Source organism: Garra rufa, chromosome 15, assembly GCF_049309525.1.
Source record: "Garra rufa chromosome 15, GarRuf1.0, whole genome shotgun sequence".
In the NCBI taxonomy this organism is placed as follows: domain Eukaryota; kingdom Metazoa; phylum Chordata; class Actinopteri; order Cypriniformes; family Cyprinidae; genus Garra; species Garra rufa.
This window is the reverse complement of record NC_133375.1, coordinates 30,324,357-30,347,116: the sequence shown is the minus strand read 5'-3', so window position 1 is coordinate 30,347,116 and position 22,760 is coordinate 30,324,357.

Here is a 22,760-nt window from a genome sequence, read left to right as displayed (position 1 = left end):
TGCTGTATAATTAGTCTTAGCCTTAGTTTGATTGTTATGAATCAATGTTTTAACTGATGTCACTGTGATTCACGCTTTATCTCTCATGAGAAATCAGCAGCAGCGTGATGTGTAGCTTTAAATAACAAGAGTGGGTGGGTTATGTAGTACTTTGACCCATTAATCGAATGATAAGACATATAAACAACTACATCTGTTGCTTTTTCCTCACAATGATAATAGGTAAGAAGACAACATCAGGTATGCACATGAATAATTATGCAGTTTTTTCAGTAACACTTTATATTAGGTGGCCTTCAAAAAACATCAAAAAATAAGTACAAATGTACTTATTGTGTTCATATTGTATTGCAAAACACTTTTGCTGCTATTGAGGTGGGATACCGGTAAGGTTAGGAACAGGTTTGGTGGTATGGGTAGGTTTAAAGGTGTAGGTGTAAGGGATGGGTCAACAGTGTAATTATTCATGTAATTACACAAATTAATTACAGATGTAATTACATGCAGGTAATATATAAAATAAAACTGCAACATAAAAACATGTACACAATAAGTGCATTGTATCAAATGATTCATTTAAATGTAAGAACATAGTATTTAAGGCCACCTAATATAAAGTCAGACCTTTTTTTTCTGGACACTCTTATTTTACTGGCTGCCATTTAACAAATTATTCAAATATAAAAAGAAACACACATTTTCACTGCAAACCATCTATTAAAAATTATTTAGAGGAGGAAATCTTATGAAATATCAAAGAAGAAATATTACACAATGTTTGCTTTGTGATCACTTTTTCGTAAAACTGTTACCATCTGACATTCAGAAAAAGCCATCTGATTTTTAACAAGCAACATATGTATAAATTACAAAAAAATATTTTCATTATATATATCTTTTCATTATTTGATGTTTCTGACAATGTTTTTGAAATTGTTACTGAAAAACATTTTTTTTGTAAAATCTCAAAATGGTAAAACTATATGGAAGCCTGTTTCCGCCACTGAATAAAAAGTAAAATAAAAAGGTATTTGCGAGTTTATCTCACAATTCTGACTTTTTTTCTTGCAAATGTGAGTTTTATATTTCTTATTTTTACTGGCTGCCATTTAACAAATTATTAAAATTTTCAAAATATAAAAAGAAACACACATTTTCACTGCACACCACCTATTAAAAATGATTTAGAGGAGGAAATCTTATGAAATATCAAAGAAGAAATATTACACAATGTTTGCTTTGTGATCACTTTTTTGTAAAACTGTTACCATCTGACATTCAGAAAAAGCCATCTGATTTTTAACAAGCAACGTACATATAAATTATATATTTTTATTATTTAATATTTCTGATGCAACTTCTAAAAATGTTTTTTTAACTGTTACTGATTTTTTTTTTGTAAATAATCTCAAAATGTTAAAACTATAATGGAAGCCTTTTTTCTGCCACTGAATAAAAAGTAAAATGAAAAGGTAATTGTGAGTTTATCTCACAATTCTGACTTTTTTCTCACAATTGCGAGTTTTACATCTCTTATTTTACTGGCTGCCATTTTTACAAATTATTAAAATTTTCAAAATACAAAAAGAAACCCACATTTTCACAGCAAATCATCCATTAAAAATAGTTTAGAAGAGGAAATCTTATGAAATATCAAAGAAGAAATAACACAATACTTTTTTTTTTTTTAACCAGGGACTGGGGCTGCAAATTAGCCTTTGGCTAGAAGCCTATATGTAGAGCATTGGCTGCATGAAGTTGTAGCAATGTTATACTGCATTGTCCCTGTTAAATAAACTAATAAATAAATAAAGGCTTGCTTTGTGATCACTTTTTTGTAAAACTATGTTACCATCTGACATTCAGAAAAAGCCATCTGATTTTTAACAATATTTTCAGTATATATATATATATATATATATATATATATATATATTTTTTTTTTTTTTTTTTTTTTCATTATGTAATATCTTTGACAAGACTTGTCACTGAAAAACTTTTTTTTTTTTTAAATAAGCTCAAAATGTTAAAACTATATGGAATCCCGTTTCGCCACTGAATAAAACATAAAATAAAAAGGTAATTGCGAGTTTATCTCACAATTCTGACTTTTTTCTCAGAACTGCGTAATACAAACTTGCATTTCTGACTTTATTTCTCAGAATTGTGAGGTGTAAACTCACAATCACAATTGGGCTTCCAAATGACATAGCCCTGCACCTTAAATCCCAAAAGGTAAGATGTTTAACACATTTATTGGTTTAAAATATTTTTAGATTGGTAATTCTTACCAGCAAGTATATTTATATTACAATTGTACTATCAAGTAAAATTAAGAATATTTTCTTAAAAGTTTTAAGGATATGCATTTTAAAAACCTTGGCTCATTATTCTTTTTTCATAAGACTTTGTCAATCTGCTACCAAGGTTATTGGCTTTAAAAAAAAGAAAAAGAAAACTGGGTGCCCATAAAGAAAAACAGGGCAGCATCTAAGACTGCAACTGCCATTCACTGAGATGAATGGGAATTCTAATGGATAGCTAACAGGCGAATAACTTTATCCAGGTATCAAGGTACAGAAACTAGTGTTTTCACAGAGCAAGACACATTGCAGTAATGTGTGTCAGATAATGGGAACAAAAACAAATAACATAGCTGCTGTAGATGATACGTTTCAGATTGTGGGACTAGTCCTTGTGCCAAGCATCTAAGCCAGTCATACCGAACCTGCTAGCCTCTGCTTATCACTTAAACGCAGCTGATAATTTAAGCGTCATCGCTTACAGATGGTCGCCACGCTGCCATCTGAAAGAGCAATTCAGATCTGCACCTCTGCTGCAGCTGTCAGTCACCATAGCTGAGGCATTCTTGGCCAAGTGGAAATTGATTTATGATTGAGGGTTATTAGACTGAGTCTCTCACACTCTCAGGAAGAAGGAGGGCAGGAAAAGGCAGATTTAGGGGTTGGATGTATGGTGTGTGTGTGTGTGTGTGTGTGTGTGTCTGTGCGCGCTCTGCCCTAAGGCTGAGGGTGAATTGGGGGTGGGGTCAGGATTTGAGAAATGTCTAGAGTCTGGTCATTATTCACAGCTGTCATTTTTAGAGCTGACGTGATGAATGAGAAATATTTTAATCGGTCATGGAGTCGACTGTAGTTGTATTGAACTATATTGTGACCTTGAGTAAGACACTTAACCCTAAGTTCCTTCCAAGGGAATTGTTTCTGTAATAAGTGTAATGTAATATGCTTTAGATACAAATATGACTATTATTGCAAGTTTACAGAAAAAAATGATTTTATATATGCACATTAGTGCATAAAACAGTATCGATCATGCTACTGTACTGATCGATCTGACAATACGAATAATGATGTGAAAAAATACCCCTTTTAAAAACCAAAATATCCATATCTGTTAAAGTAAACATCTGTAAACATTTCTGAGTCAGCATTTGATTTAGGAGTCACATCTGAATGAACCTGCTTGCTTGTGACATGCAGACATTTTAATACGATCTGGTGAGGACAACAGACGGGTACTATTCTATCTGATGATGACTCCCTGAAGAACCGTGAGAAGAATAGAGGACCAGACACCGCCGCTGATCAAATATCTGACCCACATTCTCACAATGCCCTTGTCCGTTTACCTTTTCTGAGTAATGTATGTAGACAGCTATTGAATGCATACAAAAAAGAGCATTATTAATGAAACCTCTTGAAAGACCTGAGATCACTGTATAGCTAACAGTTCAGGAAAAAAGTGAGGAACTTGGTGATTATATATCCTCTGATTGTGTGTCTGAGGAACATGAATGCTCGGGACAAAAATGAGACTCAGCCTTTCTCACACAGTATTTCTATACGTTTGATAACTATCATCTCTATAGGGAGTTGTGTTGTCTATATATAGAGATTTACAGATTCTTATATGAGACTGACCCTTTTCAACATTATCAGTTTTCTATATTAGGGATGCCCAATATACTGAAATATTGTTCTAGTACACTCTCAAAAAAATGTTTTTTGTGTTGACTATTTTAACACATTTTTTGCCATTTTGTGTACATAATTGACACAAATTGTGTAAATATAACACATTAGTGTGTAGAAAATTACCAGGTGTGTTTAGAAATGACCAGTTAATTTTCCATAAAGTTTACATTTCCTTCAACCTTAAACCACAATACAGGTACAGTGTCTTGCGAAAGTATTCATACCCTTCATTTTTCCCCACATCAATCTACACTCTATACATCATAATGGCAAAGCAGGTTTTTAACATCTTTGCAAATTTATTAAAAATAAAAAACTTAAATGATTCCATTGCATAAGTATTCAAACCCTTATCTGGGACACTTGAAATTAAGCTCAGGAGCATTCCTATTTCTTGTAGATATTACTACACTTCAAATGAAGTTAACCTGTGGCAAATTCAATTGAACGGGTATGATTTGGAAAGGAATACAGGTCTTATTAAATGGCATAACAGCTAAAAATGCATATCAGAGCAGAACACAAGCCCTGAGGTAAAAAAAAAAAAAAAACGCCTGTAGAGCTCAGAGACAGGATTGCATCAAGCCACACATCTGGGAAAGAGTAAAGAAATTGGTTGGTAGCATTGGTTGTTCACAGAAGCAGGTAGTCTCTCTTACCCTTAATGAACGAAGCTTGAAAAAAACAAAAAAACTTCTCCTAGAGCTGGTGGAGAAGGGCCTTGGCTAGAGTGGAAGACTAGAACCTGATGGTCACTCTAGTTGAGCTCCATGATCATATATGCAGATGGGAGAAACTTACAGAAGGATAAACATCACTGCAACACTCCACCGATCTGGGCTTGGTGTGGCAAGACTCAATCTATTCCTCAGTGAAGACACATGAAAAACACTTGGAATTGGCAAAAAAGCACTCAGACTGTGAAAAACAAGATTCTTTGTTCTGATGAACTTAAATTCCAAGCATCATGTTTAAAGGAATCCAGGCACTGCTCATCACCTGCAGAGTACCATTCAAAAAGGGCTGTTTTTCAGTGGCAGGGACTGAGGGACTTGTCATAGTAGAAGAAAAGATCAATGCTCCAAAACTTCATGAAAACCCAGTCCAGAGCATTAAGAACCTCAGACTAGGCAGAAGGTTCACCTTCCAACAGAACAATGACCCTATGCACACAGCAAGAGTGGCTTATAGACAACTCTGTGAATGTTCTTGAGTCATCCAGCCAGAGCCTAGGCTTGACCCCAATCAAACATTTTTGGAGAAACCTAAAAAATGTCTGCCAGACCCTATCTACCCTGGTGAAAAAAAAGGCTGGCCAGGCTGGGAGACCAGCTTAAACCAGCTAAGACCAGCCATCCAACCTAGGCTGGTTTTAGCTGTATTTTTCAGCAGGGCAAGCTGACAGAGTTTGAGAGGTGAAGAGGTGAGGCGAAGAATGGCAGATAACTGGCAAATGTTGATGTGCAAATCTTGTTGCATAATACCCAAAAAGACTTGAGGCTATAAAGGTGCTTCAGCTAAGTACTGGGTTAAGGGTATGAATACTTATGCAATGTACTTATTTCTGGGGGTTTTTATGTATTTATAATAAGTGTATGAAGTTGTGACAATTCTGTTTTTGCTTTGTCATTACAATGCATGGGGTGTAGATTGATGTGAAAAAAAAAAAAAACAGTAATTCAAAACAGTTTAACATAAGGCAGCAACTTAACAAAACGTGAAAAAAATATGGGGGTAAAAATCCAGTACTTGTATTAAAAAAAAAAAACTCACTTTAATTTCTGTCATATTAAGATGGTTTCTTAAGCTTTTCTTTTTATTTAGAGTGTGATAAACGACGGTTAAACATTTTTGTAAAATCTAAATTCTGGCCGATACCAAAAAGTTGAATAATCATATTTATATAATGACCGATAAGCAATAAATGGCAGATATTGAAATTAAAATGTACGCTATTTTTTCAAAATAATGAAAAAAAAAAAATCCTAAAAACCTAATTTTAAATACTTAAAGTTAATTTAGTCCTCATAAAGTTATACATACCATTTTACAATAATATCTAAAATGGATATTTATCGAGAGATTTGCTAAAGATTAGCCTGCATTTAACAGTGTTAAAATTATAGTTATTATAATATATTATAGTTATTAGTTAATTATTTTAAAAGATTAACTGTAATTTAAAAAATTAGATTAATTTAGATGATGACAAAGGTAATTGAAATGTAAAAATGGGAAAAATGTGAAGGAAGAATTAAATAAATATTGACGATACTAAAAAAAACAAAACACACATTTTTCAACACAGCAGGCAATGATTTAGCACAAGCGTATTAATTTTCCAGATTAGCTCAGTGCATTACTGTACAGCTGTGCATATATAATGTACTGTATACATATTTTATTTAGTGTTCATTTAGTGTGCTGTCAGTATATGTTTTTGAGAATACACTTCATTTTCAACCATGCATTTTAAAGCCACTCATTCATTTCTGTCACAAAAACTTTCTGTCACAAAAACACAAAAAATTTGCATAAGGAAAGTCAAGCTCAGTTTCTCAGAGCAGCAGGAAATTAGACGGCGCACCCGACACTTCCAAACTCTCTGTGGATGTCTTGCACAAATCACTGTGGTGGAAAAATCAGATCATTTAATAAGATCAGGTGTTTAGGCATATGATTAGATGGTTTTATGGTTAGCAATCAGGGAATGAAAAAGACTGCCATTAATGAGGTGTGCTAATATTTCCCCTTCAACGGTACACAAACACACACACGCACACACACACACACACACACACACACGCACGCACACACGCACGCACGCACACACGCACACACACCAACTCCTCTCAGAATAGAGATATTAATCACTCAACACTCACCTCAAGCTTTTTATTTTTCTGATAATATAATCACACTCGACACCCGGACCAACTAGCAGTTTGTGTGACACCAAGAGACACTGAAGGGGATGTGTTCCCCCTAGTTTCCCTTCAAATGGAGTGAGAAATATCATAATTACAAGTTACGTGCATTAATGACCAAGCAAAACCATATATTTACCAGTGGGAATTCTCAATGATACTCGAGTTGAAGAGTTCTGACGTTGAAGGCGCTCCACATTAAAGATGGCAGAAAAGAAGCATACAGTAGTGTTTTTGCTAAGATATTTTAATTATATTTCTACTATTATTACTAATTCAATTCTACTAATGCTAATGACTCTTAATGCAAAAGTAAAGAACTATTTGTAGCTAACTTTTGCTTCCACAACTATTTTCACTGGTTTTGTTAATTAAAAATAAAGCTAAAATAAAATAAAATATACATTTCAAAAACCTAAGAAAATACATTTAAGTTGAAGTACAACATTTTATATTTTATATAAAATTTTAAATAAAATTATAAAATGTAATAAAAATAAAAAGGAAATCTGCATGTATATATGTATATATGTATAAGGAATAATTGACGACGGGCCGTAGAATTCTTAGAAAATAATGCACATTATAAAACGTAATATAGTGTGGAAAAAAACATGGAAATAATCTGTCGTTTTTATCCTGATGTTTACTGTATTTATTAGTTTGGCCAGTGTCATTGTGGGTTTTAGTTATTTTGCTGTTTTGGGCTGTAAGGACCTTTGAAATAACTGAAATAGTATGGCGAAGTGATATAGACATGCACTGCGGTCTAAAGCTGCCTGGAACTACGTTCGCCGTGCGTTTCCCTGAATATAATGCACACCTCTAGAACGTTCGTCAGCCAATCAGATTCAAGCATTCAACGGCCCTGTAGTATAAATATATATGCAGATTAACACCCTTTTAAAAAAGGGTGTTCAAAAATACAGAAAAAGCAGTAATATTATGAAATATTATTACAGTTTAAAATATTGGTTTTCTATTTTAATCTATTTTAAAATATAATTGATTCCTGTGATGCTAAGCTGAATTTTCATCAGCCATTACTCAAGTCTTCAGTGTTACATGATCCGTCAGAAATCAGTCTAATATGCTGATTTATTTTTTTATCATCAATGTTGGAAACAGTTGTGCTGCTTAATATAAAAAATAATAATAAAAAAGAAAGAATAAAAATGAAGAATACAAACTTTTAAATTGTAGTTTATATTATCTTTTTCAACATTTTCTTTATTAAAGAATCTTGAAAAAAAGTATCACCATTTCCAACAAAATATTAAGCAGCAAAACGGTTTTCAACATTGATAATAAATCAGCATATGATTTCTGAAAGATCATGTGACACTGAAGACTGGAGTAATAATGCTGAAAATTCAGGTTTGCATCATAGGAAATAAATTATATTTTAAAATATATATTTTAAAATGTAATTTATTATACTTAGAAAACGTCTCGGGTTACTTGTGTAACCCATGTTCTCTGAGTAGGGAACGAGACGCTGCGTAGAAGCTTACGCATTGGGAAACACCCCTGGTGTGACGATTGTCTGAAGCCCTATAGAATCACGCCAATTCATTGGCTGATGGCGCGAAGCTCCACCTCACGCAATACGTGACCTACCTAGATAGCGCGCGCGCCATCTTATTCCTCAGATTTTCCTATCGAGGAAGCCGGAAGAGCGTGAGGAGCTTGGCAGCATACGCAGCGTCTCGTTCCCTACTCAGAGAACATGGGTTACACAAGTAACCCGAGACGTTCTCTTTCATAGGTTCACTCAACGCTGCGTAGAAGCTTACGCATTGGGAACGGTATACCAAACACGCCAAGCTAACACGCTGCCAAAGATAGACCCTAACAAGGCCATAACCCTAACACAGCTGGCTCAAGCGGAAAGAACCCGGGAGCCAGGAGCTGTGCTAACATCCAGGTTATAAAACCTGACAAAAGTATGGGGAGAGGACCAACCTGCCGCCATACAGATATCCTCCAGAGGAACTCCTCGAAACAAAGCCAGGGAGGAAGCCACTCCCCTGGTAGAATGAGCTCTAATGTCCAGAGGTGAAGGCAACCCGCGCACCTCATAGGCCATAGAAATCGCATCCCTAACCCAATGGGATATTGTGTGTTTTGAGGCGGCTAGCCCTCTGCGGCCTGCCCCAAAACACACCAGCAGCTGCTGAGACTTACGCCACTGACTAGAGCGGTCCACATACGCCTTCAGCGCCCTGACAGGACAGAGTAAATGAAGACTGCTGTCCTCACTCAAAGAAGAGGGAGAAAAAGCCTGCAGTACTACCACTTGCGAACGGAAAGACGTGGAGAGCACTTTGGGGACATACCCCGGCCTAGGCCTAAGGATAGCCTTGACTAGACCGGGTGCAAACTCAATACAGGACTCATCTACACAGAGGGCCTGCAAATCCCCGACACGCTTTAAAGAGGACAACGCTAATAGCAAAGTAACCTTTAATGTCAGAATCCTCTCTGGAGCCGACTCTAAAGGTTCAAAGGGGGGCTCAACTAGCCCCTTCAGGACAACAGAAAGGTCCCAAGAAGGAAAACTAGGAGGACGAACTGGCCTCAAGCGCTTAACTCCACGCATAAAGGAGGAGACCAGACGGTGTCTACCCAACGGGACATCGTCAGAATCCCTCCGGGCTGCAATAGCCGCCACATAAACCCTCAAAGTGGTAGCGGCCGCTCCAGCTGAGAGCTTTTCCAGCAGAAACTCCAGCACTGAACCGACCGGGCAGTTAACTGGGTCTACAGAATGAGCCAAACACCACGACTCAAAAACCTTCCATTTGGAAGAATAAAGCCTCCTAGTAGAAAGGGCCCTAGCGCTACTAATAGTCTCTCGGACTCCATCCGAGAGACTCACGTCTACTGGCAGCCCCTGATCGGCCACACCCACAACTTCCAGATCTCTGGACGAGGGTGCCAAATTTTGCAGTGGAGCTGACTCAGCAGATCCTTCCTGATTGGAATCTCCCACGGTTCGCCCTCCAGTAGGGAGATCAACTCCGAGAACCACGTCTGGGACGGCCAGAACGGGGCCACTAGGAGGAGACGCGCGCCGCACGTCCTCACTCTGCCCAAGACCGCTGGGATGAGCTTGACAGGAGGGAAGGCATAAAGCTTCCTGTCCGGCCAGGGATGCGCTAGCGCATCGATCCCCAGAGGGGCAGGATGAGAAAGGGAGAACCAAAGGGGGCACTGGGACGACTCCTGAGACGCAAAGAGGTCCACCTCTGCCGCGCCGAAACGCTCCCAAATCTGAGCCACCGTCCGGCGGCTCAGCATCCATTCCCCTGACCTGATTTTCTGTCTCGACAGAAAATCCGCTGCCAGGTTCAGGACCCCCGGGAACATGAACCGCTCTCAGGGACAGAAATTTGTCCTGAGCCCAAAGGAGGAGATGGCGCGCATGCCTGTCCAGGGTGCCCGACCGAGAACCTCCCTGGCGGTTGATGTGTGACACCACTGCCATATTGTCCGTCCTGACGATGACATGAGAGTGCGACAGGAACGGAAGAAAATGAACGAGAGCCAGAAAAACTGCTCTGAGTTCCAGACAGTTTATGTGCCAAGTGAGGCACTTGCCCATCCACAGACCCCAAGCCGGTCTGCCCTCGAAGACCGCGCCCCAACCTGAAAGGGAGGCATCCGTCGAGATCATCTGGCGACGGCATACTACTCCCATACTCACTCCTGTCTGGAGGAAGATGGGGTCTCGCCACACTGAGAGGGCGCGGAGACAAGCGCCAGACACCCTCAGAAGACGGAGAGACGGCCAGGATGGGCGTATCCCCACTGACTTCATCCACCATAGGAACGGCCTCATGTGGAGCAGTCCCAAGGGAAGGACTGGGGAGGCCGCTGCTAACAGGCCTAGGACCCTGCGGCATAGACCTACTGACACGTGACGGCCTGGCCCGAAGCGGGCCGTGCACGATTTGATGCTCTCTACTCGAGCGGGAGCCAAACGGGCCCGCATCGCAGTAGAGTCCAGACACACTCCCAAAAACGTGGTCTGTTGAGAGGGAGTAAGCACGCTTTTCTTGTCGTTCAACCTGAGACCTAGAGCGCGAAGGTGGAGAAGAAGAAAGTCTCTGTGACAGCTCACCTGCTCTTTGGAGTTGGCCAGGATGAGCCAGTCGTCCAAGTAATTGAGGATTCGGATCCCCTGGAGCCTCAGCGGGGCCAGAGCGGCATCCATGCACTTGGTGAATGTCCTCGGGGCCAAAGCTAGACCGAAAGGAAGGACCTTGTACTGATACGCCTTTCCCCCAAAGGCAAACCTTAGGAACTTCCTGTGTCTCCTGACAACCTGGATGTGGAAGTAAGCATCCTTCAAGTCTACAGTGACAAACCAGTCCCCTTCCTGGACCTGGGAAAGAATGCTCTTGAGCGTCAACATTCTGAACTTCCCTCTGTAAAGAGAATAATTGAGTCTGCGTAGATCCAAAATGGGACGCAGGCCTCCATCTCTTTTCGGTACTAAAAAATATCGGCTGAAAAAGCCTAGGTTTAGTTCCGAAGAGGGAACCTCCTCTATTGCCCCCTTGAGCAGAAGGGAGGAAACTTCCTGTTGCAGGACAGAAGCCTCGTCTGCGCTGTTCACTGCAGTAAGAAGGACCCCATTGAAACGGGGAGGGTTGCGAGCAAACTGGAGCGTATAACCAAACTGGATTGTACGAAGAACCCAGGGTGACACTCCTGGCAGATCCTGCCATGCTCCAAGGAATGTTGATAGGGGTAGCAGAGCGGGGCAGTCCAAGGGGGATACCAGTTCTGGGTCCCCGCTGTGGGCGTCCCTTAGAAGGGGAGGACATGCGGCCAGCCGCGGCTGAGGAGAGCGCATAGCGTCCTCTAACGCGGGGACGTGGCTTGATGAAGCCACAATGGGAAGGGCAGGGAAAGCTGGTGCGGGGGGAAAGCTCTGGGCGTCCCTCACCGCGCGAACAATACCTGCAGCTTGCAGCGGCCCTGAGGGGAGAAAACCGGAGGTGTCTCCTACCTTCAACGACCGCCACACAGGAGGAATGGCCTGCTGACCTTGAAGCGCACGAAGCGGCAAGGACTGCGCAGTTGGTGGAGGAGAGCGTACTGGGGACGGACAGATACGCTTCAGCGGTCTGTCGCGATCCAACAGGACGGGGGAAGCTCTCCTCTTTCTGCCACACACATCAGGAGCGACCCGAGGAAGCCGCGGGAGGCTTCCCAGGGTGCTTTAGATCAACCCGCTTGCGAGGGCGCTGGCGAGACATAGGGCGACCACGGGCTCCCCAGACCGTGTATGGTGGGGGATGCGCCGCGTCACTAGCTCTACCAACTGGCTCCTTCCCCGGGGCCAGAGCGGCATCCATGCACTTGGTGAATGTCCTCGGGGCCAAAGCTAGACCGAAAGGAAGGACCTTGTACTGATACGCCTAGAAGAAAAGGGCTGCTTCCATGACCTGGAAATCTCGTGATGCAGGTCAGGAAAAAAAGGCAGCTTACGTCTCGCTGGACGCGCCCCAGAGCTACAGAGAAAGCGCTCATCAAGCTTAGATGACTGGGATTTACGAGGTTCATCCGGCCAATCTAAGCTTAATTTCTCCGTAGCTCGCGTCAAAACATCAACCAGCTCAGAATAGGCTGGGGAAGGCCGCGCCTCCTGGCCGCTAGGCGGGAGAACGTCGGGCGCCGCGGATCCGAAGTCCTCAGAGTCGGAAGCCGCGGTAAATAAAACGTCTTCCAAACCAAAGGAAACGAAATCTCGCACCTCCGGGCTTGGTGCAAGACAGCCGCGAGAAAATACAACCGGAGAAACCGCGCGACGGCGCTCGGGCGAAGGAGGGAAAGAAAGTGAAAACTGCTCGCTCTCCATCGCCTCGAGCTCCACATCAGAACTCCAGGCCGCGGCTTCACGGAGGGAGGAGGTCTCCGGAGCTGCACGGCGGGAGGAAGCCGCGGATTCATCTCCAAAAACCGCGAGTCTAGCGCGCAAGGTTTTTAAAGTAAAATTCTCGCAGCATTTGCATGAAGAATTGCCATAAAAAGCGTCGCGCGCATGGGCAAGGCCCATGCACTTGACGCACTTACCATGCTGATCATCACTCGACATGAGGCGAGAGCACGGAGGATGGCAACGGCGAAAATCCATATTCACTCACCGCTAGGAGAAGTATTTCCACTAATGCGGTCGCTGAAGTGAATATAATTCACGAAATCGTCGAATTGGGCTTACAGAAAAACCAAGAGAAGCGAACGCTTCTGAAGAGAGGAAAATCTGAGGAATAAGATGGCGCGCGCGCTATCTAGGTAGGTCACGTATTGCGTGAGGTGGAGCTTCGCGCCATCAGCCAATGAATTGGCGTGATTCTATAGGGCTTCAGACAATCGTCACACCAGGGGTGTTTCCCAATGCGTAAGCTTCTACGCAGCGTTGAGTGAACCTATGAAAGAGAACAGTTATTTTACATTGAAACAATATTTCACAATATTAATGTTTTTTTTCCAGATATTTGACTAAATAAATGCTGCCCTGTTAAGCATCTTCTTCAAAAAAATATTTAAAAATCTTACTGATCCCAAACATTTGAATGGCAATATATGTAATATATTTTTAATGCTTCATGGTACTGTTATTCATTTCTTTGTGAAAGACATTTGTATATATATTTTTTTATATAATTTATTTACATATACTTTTTTATTTTGAATCTTAGCACTGGCTAGTTTGGTTCATTGCTTAGAATTTTTATTGATTGAATATTTTGAAATCTCTATGGAGAAAATGAATGGGAAGAACACACGAGTGACTTTGCATTTCTTAAGATTCTAAATGTGCCGCCCCCAATCTTAAATATTTGGTTATATGACATTTAGTTACGTATTTGGCCATTTATTCACTTATATGACCGTCTCTCTCGAGCGCAGAGAAGAGGTCTGCCTTTTGAATCGATGCCCACATGTTCATGTAGGAGTATGACATTGTTATCTATGTGCTTAACTTCACATATTCAAACATCAAGTGTTCATTGAAAGGAGCAGAGCACCACTCGTTCGCGATGGAGGGATGACTTGTCTGTCTTTTCTGCTCTCAGTAAAGCAGGGAGGGCCGGGACTCGGTTTGAGAACCCACTCTCCCTCTCTCAGCCTTTTTGATGTCTATCTGTCTGTCTCTCTCCCTGCCTCGCTGTCTTATGCACATGAAGTCCCACAGGCACTTGTATCCACTCATATAGTGGGTGTAGTTGAATTTTGGCCATTTTGGAGTAAATTTTAAATGCAAAGAGGTGGTGACTCGCCCCTGCCCTCCTCCACGGTTCTCTGGGCGTGTGTGGGATGGACAGTCACGTCTTTAAAGACCTTGCATTGCAAGAGGGGAGTGTGATGATGATGATGTCATAGCTCTTGTTCCCACACGCAGGGCTGTATTTAGGAATTCTGGGACCTCTGAATGTATATTAGGCTGTACTCCTTGCTTATTTTTCAACAGAATGTAAGGCGGTAATGTGACTGGATTAGTGTTAATTTTGTTAACAAGCTTTTTTTCCATCACTAAACGATAACTGTGACTATATCAACATGCAATATTATTGACAATAAAAGACGTGACTACAACATATTTAAAAAAAATAAAAACTACACCAAAATCTCTTCTAATTTCATGAAAAAAGGAGATAAAATATTATTTCGAACTGCTGTACATGCCTCTAATACGTGAGGTTTCATGTGTGTGTGGTTGTGATATCAAGAGTTCAAATCCCCAAATCAGAGCTTCTCTGTTAAAAGGATCTTTAATTTTTGCAATTTGGCAACCATGCGCAGACCAACAAGCAAGCTGAAGTTTTATTCATGAGATCTCAACTATATTGTTTGCGACTGTGGTTGCTGAATTAATGCACTTACTCAACCGCTGTTGTTTTAATAAAGAAACATTATTGCAAATTGGAATTACTATTAGGAATTTCACTATTATATTTTTGGCTTGTTTTGACCAGTTTTCATAATGTAAACAGAGAGAGTGCATATCTAGGTCTTTTATATTAATTTATATATTAAATAGCCTACAATAAATCAATATAGGCTACTAGATGAGGTAAAATAAACCACATTCTATTGATTTGTGTTTATTAGTGAAAGTGCATTACCTGACATGTAAAAATAAAATTCTCAAATGACAAGAATCATTGCTACTTATCAGTTTAACCACTACACACCATGATGAAAATGTGAAAAGTTTTCATTGACTAAAACGCTTAGACATTTAGTTGACTAAAACTAATTTAAAAGATTAAGACTAAATTAACTCTTTGACTCTTTGAACTGATATATGACAAAAGCTAATATAAAATATTATGTGTAAAGATTAAAACTATTTACATCACACAAAGCACAATTTTATTAAATAAAATGTTCGAATGAATATATTTTACATCAAAATGTTTAATTAAATTATTTTATTGAATTGATATAGGATTCAATATACTTTACATTAAAATGTCATTAAAATGTCATTTTATTTGTAAATAAATTATTCATCTTACTTTTGATATAAAATACAGTTGAAGTCAAAAGTTTACATACACCTTGCTGAATTTGCAAAATGTTAGTTATTTTACCAAAATATGAGGGAATATACAAAATGCATGTTATTTTTATTTAGTACTGACCTGAATAAGATATTGCACATAAAAGACGTTTACATATAGTACATAAGAGAAAAAATAGTTACATTTATAAAAATGACCCCATATACATTTATAAATATGATATTTAGGCAAAATAAGAAAAATGTACACATCTTCATTCTGTTCAAAAGTTTTAACCCCCAGCTCTTAATGCACTGTTTCCTTCTGAAGCATCAGTGAGCGTTTGAACCTTCTGTAATAGTTGCTTCTGTAAATGAGTCTCTCGGTTGTCCTCAGTGTGAAAAGTTGAATCTCAAAAATCATACAGTCATTGCCGGAAAGGGTTCAAATACACAAAAATTCTGAAAAACCAAAGAATTTGTGGGACCTGATAGACTTTTCTGAAGAACAACGGGCAGTTTAACTGTTCAAGACAAACAAGGGACTCATGAACAACTATCACTAAACAAAAACAAAAAAACACAGCTGTGGTTAATTCAGGTAACGACACAGTATTAAGAATCAAGTGTATGTAAATGTTTGAAAATAAAAAAATAACATGCATTTTGTATGATCCCTTTTATTTGGGTAAAATAATGAACATTTTGCTAATTCTGCAAGATGTACACTTTTTGACTTCAACTGTATGCTAAATCCTACATTGATCCTGTTAGAATTGTTGTTTGCAAGACAAACAGCTATACAACACTCTAAGCACAAAAAGGGCATATTTCTCTATTGATCATGGAAACCGATGCCAGTACATTATCTATGTTCATGAAAATAATTCCCAACACTCTGCATGACCTAGTCATGGATCAAATATGTTTCTCTGACAGCTCCATGGCACCGACTGGCTTAGTCTGCATTATTTATATCCTCGAGTCATGCATAGGATGGGGTAAATTAATAGATATGTCTATTGATAACAACTCTGGGGATTGAAAGACAATGCTTATTGGTTATCAATACTTCTAGAGCCGATTTATCAGTTTGTTATAAAGTCGCCATGATCCCAATCCACTGCGTTCATTGACTAACTGACTCAAGCTTTAAAACAAACGTCCCGTCACATGCTGTGAAGAGGAGGTGGAGGATGCATGGATTGTTTTGTCATAATGAGATTGTCACAGTATACTTGAGAAATACTTATGCAAATATTTTTGTTTTCTATACTGTACTGTATATACTGTACACAAAGCAGTCATTGTGGTTTTTTAAATAAACTGGGGCCATTCACAAAGAACACAAAAAATGCAAGACGCGGGCAGTGGAATGAGGAAAAAAGCAAGGTTTTAAGACGAGTTGAGAAAACTGCAAAAGACATGAGAACAAATAAACACGTCTGTCTAGTGCATGTTTCATAGAAAGCAATGGCAAAATGATGCAGTGAAATGGAAAAACCAGGTAGAGGTATTTGTTTTTTATGCTTTATTGTAAAAGATACCAAATACAATTTAATGTTAGAAAGCATTTAATCTTCAAGAGCCAGACTTTTGACTATTGGCATAAAGTCCAACCACAGTTGGACATCTGAGAACAAAGCAAATTATAAAGGCATGTTCAAGCTTGCAGATCTCTTGAACATCTTTCTATTATCAGTGCCATGTACTTCAGAAATTTTGCCAAATCCAGCAATTAGTTCTTTCTTGGAAGTGCTCATTTTATCAACCTAGTACCTTGTAAATATAACTTTGTCATTGATGGAATGATAAAAACAGATTGAATCAAAAAAAAAAAAAAAAAGCATTTAAGTCAGCCAATCAGATTAGAACTGACAACTGACTTGGATTTTAGCCAGCGTTTGCCTTTTTTGTGTGCGATATGCATCATATGGTCAGCGAATGATGCATTGGCAGTCTGCTTACATGCCGTCTGAGGCTGATACTAGAAAGCAGTCGTAAGTTCTTCTTATAGCATCATTAATGGGCAGGGGCGTCATGACTCATGCAACTATTTTTTGAGTGCGAATTGGCAAGATAAGACATGACCAAAGGACAAAAACTCTTTTTTTTTTAACTGCTGTACCGAACAGTTCTGAATCTTTGTTAGGTTGGGTTCAAAATCCAAGCTATGGTAACATATAGGTCTATTTAATCAACAAAGGAGAGAAGAAAAAACATTCACACACACAAAAAAAAAAAAAAAGTTTAATCCAAGGTTTTGGTCCTCTGAAGGTTGTCAGGCATTCAAAACAAAATGTCCACATCCAACTAATTTAAAATAAGTCCTAACAGAGTTATATTTATCCAACTGCATAAACAATGACAAATGTCTTTGTATATGGATAGCATAAACAATGACAAATTGTACATGCCTTTGGATAAATAAAACTTTTTTTTGAATGCCTGGCGAAGGTTGGACGACCAATAATGAATATTGTATGTCTTTGCAAGCTGTGGTAGTGTGCAGTATTTTTCTTCTCTGTTTATTAGTTGAGATCTTATTATCCTACTAATTTTGGGTGTGTGAGAAATTTCTGTTTATTTGCTTTTAATAAATTACTGCTTAAAATATTGATAATTATTGAACAGTAAATCAGCATTTTAGAATGATTTCTGAAGGATCGTGTGACACTGAAGAGTAATGATGCTGAAAATTTAGTCTGATCACAGGAATAAATTACATTTTAAAATATATTCAAATAGAAAGCAGTTATTTTAAATAGAAAAAAATATTTCACAATATTACTGCTTTTGCTGTATTTTGGATCAAATAAATGCAGGCTTGGTGAGCAGATAAGACTAATTCAAAAAAAAAAAAAAAAAAAACATTAAAAATCTTACTGTCCAAAAACTTTTGACTGGTAGTGTACAGGTGAATGTTTGACTTCCACCACAGCATTAACAAACAGCTTTGAGTTTTAGTCAAGGACTCAGATTTTTAGGGGTAGTTGCAATAAAAATGTATTGAGCTCAAAAATCTGATGCGGCATGTACAGTATGAATGGGAATGATTATTCTGATAATCGTTGCAGACGATAAACTTTACTGGAAAGCCCTTTTCTGAATGCAAATGTTATTTGAGAGATCCTGTCGGTATATCATGACTGCGTGTGTTCCTGGCACTGTGACAGTAATGAGGAACAGAGCTGGTTTCTATGGTTTCTGTGGAAGCGGTTGAGGGCACAGACTGACACCGGTAATGATTACTGACACTCATCCAGCCAGGAGAAGAACAGCAGCTGTGTGTGTGTGTGTGTGTGTGTGTGTGTGTGTGTGTGTGTGTGTGTGTGTGTGTGTGTGTGTGTGTGTGTGTGTGTGTGTGTGTGTGTGTGTGTGTGTGTGTGTGTGTGTGTGTGTGAAAGAGAGAGAGACAGACAGCGCATCCTCGAGAACGTACGGAAGAGAGACACAGAGACAACCTGAGAGCAAGAGAGGGCGACAGGCAGACAGCGAGACAGACGTGACAGTCAGAACTAATGGGTATACAACGTGTGTGTAACTCCTGTCAGACACTGTAGTACTGTGGCTAATGATGCGTCCTGTCAGTCCATTATCCATTAGAAACCACACTTCCTGTCTTCAAATATACCGTACACACACACATGCTGACCTGGTTGCCTGGCAGGACAGTTACTGTTATTCACAGGGTTAGCCTACCACATATGTGGCATTCTGTATATAGAGACAGGAAAATAAACAAGACTGTATTATGTGGAATAATGAGTTGAAAGAACTACATACCTGCTGAATGATTGACAGCTACGAGCAACCAACTGACCTGATCTGTTTGTGGCTCCCACAGCTGTAGATCTTACTGGTAATGTATACTGAACACTGTAAGACATACAGAGAGATATGTCATAAATTTGCATTATGTGAGCATTGCCATATGTGTTATTTATTTAATTTACATTTTTCGTGTGTGTGAGATACAACTATTTAAAAATCTGGAATCTGAGGGTGCAAAAAATCTAAATATTGAGAAAAATCATCTAATGATTTTTGGCATAGGTTAAAAGAAAAGTTTATCATTTTTCATGTTTATCACATATACCCGTGATACTTAAGTCTGATTTTGTGGTCCAGGGTCACAAATGGGTTTGAGCACATTATAATAATTATATATTACCAATTAGACACCAATGTTTAAGCATTCATAAAAAGAGCTCAAACAGCTCATCTAGTATTTACATCAGATTTAGCTCACAAACAATTTACAGTCATGTATAGCCTATAATATGATTCTCATTTACAATAGACGCAACTTCAATTCAACATTTATAACTTTCCATGACATCCGTCAAATTCTCAGCAATTTCGAGTTCTGACGGTTAAGTTATTATACCTGTTTTTTGGCTCATTTTGAGTCAGACATGACGACTTCCATGAGTCGTTAATTTGAGACTCGTTCCGACCGGATCATTGGATCAGTGAGAGTTGTTTACTCCAAGCAACTTTGCTTTGTCCAAATGCCCACACTTGCGGTCTTGGCCACTTGAGAACGTGTGCTCGTGACAGAAAGTAAGTGCACAAGACTGTCCCATGTCTTAAACACACCAAAGTGCAATGCCCTTAACACACACTAAATCCACATCTTAAACACTGCTCCAGAGCAGTATTTGAGGTATTTTAGCATTACTGTATTCCATCATGCATCATGTTCTGGAAATAAATCGTGAGACTTTTTGCCGAGATTTTGCAAGTGGTCCCACTGTAAATTAAATATTAATATAATACTTAGATATTACATTTAATTTGGTAGAAACACTAAGTGTTGCACGTTTTATTGATGCAAAGATAATTAGTGGTGATATTTATTTTGTGCAACATTTGCAACTGCTTTTTATCACTTAATTAGAAGCAGCACAAATTAAATTGAGTCATCTGTAACAGGGACTACTGAACAGACACTTAAAAGTTAATTTTAAAATGCAAAGTACTGAAAATAAAAATAAAGCTCTGAAAAAAAAAACACTTGCATTTTTACAACACTGTAAGTGTGTCCCATCAGGTAATGAAAAGTTTGAGACACACTTGTGGTCTTCATCCTCACTTGAACACTTGGGCCAAATACAGGAAATACGTCATAAGTAGTCAAGTGGTCAAGTGCAAAGACCGCAAGTGTGGGTATTTGGACCAAAAAAAAAAAAAAAAAGAAACGATACGTTTTTATGAAATGTTGCAGATTAAAAATTAAAATAATATTATGCATTGGAATGTAGCAAAATAAGTCAATGTTTTACAAAATAAAAATACTTTGGTGAATACAAATAATGGACTTAAAGGAAAAGTTCACTTCTAGAACAAATATTTACAGATAATTAAATTTACTCACCCCTTTGTCATCCAAGATGTTAATGTCTTTCTTTCTTCAGTTGTAAAGAAACTGTTTTTTGAATAAAAGATTTTAGGACTATAGTGGACTTCTATGGTGCCCACGAGTTTGAAAATGTAGTTTACATGCAGATTCAAAGGGCTCTAAACGATCCCAGCCGAGGAGGAAAGGTCTTATCTAGCGAAACGATTGGTCATTTTCTAGATAAATTGACTATTTAGATACTTTTTAAGCCTCAAATGCTCATCTTGTCTAGCTTTCCGTCAACTCTGTGTATTCCGGTTCATGACAGTTAGGTTGAAAAACTCCCATCCCATTTTCTTTTCCAACTTCAAAATCACCCTACATCACTGTTTTACAATTTTTTGTAAAGGCCTATTGATCTTTTTTGCACATTCACTTTGTAAATACTGGGTCGGTACTTCTGCAGCGATGTAGGACGATTTTGAAGTTGGAGGAGAAAATGAGATGGGAGTTTTTCGACCTACCCTAACTGTCTTAAACCGGAATACACAGAATTGATGTGGAGCTAGACAAGACGAGCATTTGAGGTTAAAAAGTATATATTGATCGCATCGCTAGATAAGACCCTTCTTCTTCAGCTGGGATCGTTTAGAGCCCTTTAAGGCTGCATTTAGGAAATTCAAACTCAGGGGCACCATAGAAATCCAAGAGAAATCCTGAAATGTTTTCTTCAAAAAACATTTCTTTAAGACTGAAGAAAGACATGAACATCTTGGATGACAAGGGGGTGAGTAAATTATCTATAAATCTTTGTTCCGGAAGTGAACTTCTCCTTTTAGTACAGTGTTATTTTCGTCGACGATGACGAAATAATTTCGTTGACGCCACTTTTTTTTCATGACGATAACGAGACGATGACGAGATAAAAAAGGCTCGTTGATGACTAAAACATGACGAGACGTGTGTGAGTTTTCGTTGACGAGACGAGAATAGACGAAAATGTTAGTGGGTGGTCCGTCAGACGTTTAAAATGCATGACATTTCTGCTTATTGTGCATGCCAATTAAAACTTAAAAAGTATCTGACGCTATGGCAAGCCGTTTTAGCATTAAATACTCTTTGCTATACTAGTATGGCAAGCCGTTTTAGCATTCCATCCTTGTTTGTCTTTTATGTTCTAAAACATTATTGTAATTATTGGTGAAAATAGTCGATCCGGAAGCTCACATTGTGTTGAACTATAGATCTGCTATTTTCAGAACTTATATACCCTTTTTTTGACTAAAACTAGACTAAAACCTTTTTGACTTTTCGTCGACTAAAACCTTTTTGACTTTTAGTCGACTAAAATTGGACTAAAACTATCACATATAGAAGTGACTAAAATTTGACTAAAACTAAGAAGCATTTTAGTCCAAAAGACTAAGACTAAATCTAAGATGGTTGTCAAAAACAACACTGTTTTAGTAGCTAACAATGAAAAATGCAGCCTACAGGTTTTCGTCTATCCTTGTCCTACATTTCTATCGAAAGTTTTTTGTAATGCAGAAGTAAGCCTATGGGCGAGACTTCCGGTTGATTCATCATTGTGCTGTAAACGGTAAAACTGTTTGCACTACAAACCAGAGTGTTCATAATTAAGATAATACATTAAAAATAAGATGGTAAGGATTACCAATTTGCAATATCAAGGGGCAAAACAAGCTGTTTCGTACAGCTAAAAATAGCTGAACATGGATGAGACCGGAAGCCAGACCCATAGAATTTACAAATGCCCGCACCTATGCAGGAAAAATAAGGTGGATAAAGGTCATTATTTAAGCCACAGCTGTAAATTGTCTGAACAGAACAATTCAAAACTCAAACCTGTTATAGTAAATACAGTCCCAAACACCGTCAAGCATTAGAATTGGAGGATTAGTTCACACAAATATGGATATTCTATCATTTTCTAATCATCCTGCTGTAAA